The sequence below is a fragment of the Pteropus vampyrus genome, unplaced genomic scaffold (assembly GCF_000151845.1).
Source record: "Pteropus vampyrus isolate Shadow unplaced genomic scaffold, Pvam_2.0 Scaffold150, whole genome shotgun sequence".
Taxonomy (NCBI): Eukaryota; Metazoa; Chordata; class Mammalia; order Chiroptera; family Pteropodidae; genus Pteropus; species Pteropus vampyrus.
Genome location: NW_011888931.1, coordinates 2,151,172 through 2,152,013, shown reverse-complemented (window position 1 = coordinate 2,152,013; position 842 = coordinate 2,151,172).

Here is an 842-nt window from a genome sequence, read left to right as displayed (position 1 = left end):
CTGTTTATCCAGGTCTGTACTTTAAAATAAACATAGAGAACTCTCGTGTTCTTTTTGTAAACACACTAGAGTCCTTTGAAGCCAAGGATAATGAGTATGATAGCAGATGACTGTTTATCCTCTCCTGGGCTCCGTGTTTAGTTAGCTGGGTCTTGAAAACCTTACACCTCTTTCACCCTTGACAGAGATCTTCAGAATTGGCTCTGTTAGAGCAGAGGGAGAGGAAAGGACCTCAGGAGTTAGCGACTATATTCAAACTTCTCTGTAAACAAGGTCCTCTCTGGGGGGGGCACACAGTCTGCATGACAGGTTCTTCTTTACTTGCATTAGCACCCAACCTTGAACCCCGTAGAGTCCTCTACCTGGCCACCTGGGTCCTTCCCAGCCCCTCCGCCCTGTGGTGTACTGGTCCATGCTGAAACATTGGCTCTGAGAGTGAGGAGAGCAGCCTTAGTTTGTGGCACAGGCCAATTTTCCTGGCGTGACTAGTCCAGCTGTGGCCCATGGCAAGCTATCCACATCTGCCATGGAACACGAGCTGGGGAGAGGTGGGCACAGTGCTCCGGGTGGCCAGGCTGGCCTTCCTCCACTGACCTTTCCATTCTGCACCCGAAGTCAACAGGCAGCTTCATCGTAGTAAACGTTTCTGAGGGGCAGTTTTCCCCAATGTGGGGAAAGTTTCTTTTCTTATTTTAATGTTCCTCTCCTGTGCTTTAGAGATACCGGTTTTCATTTTCTTTGCGCCACTAGCTTGTAGCAGTGCACTGGGTTATTCTGGTCATTTCCTTTGGACAGTTCCTTGAATTGTTTCGAAGCCATTGTATGATTCACAGAGCCTGGCT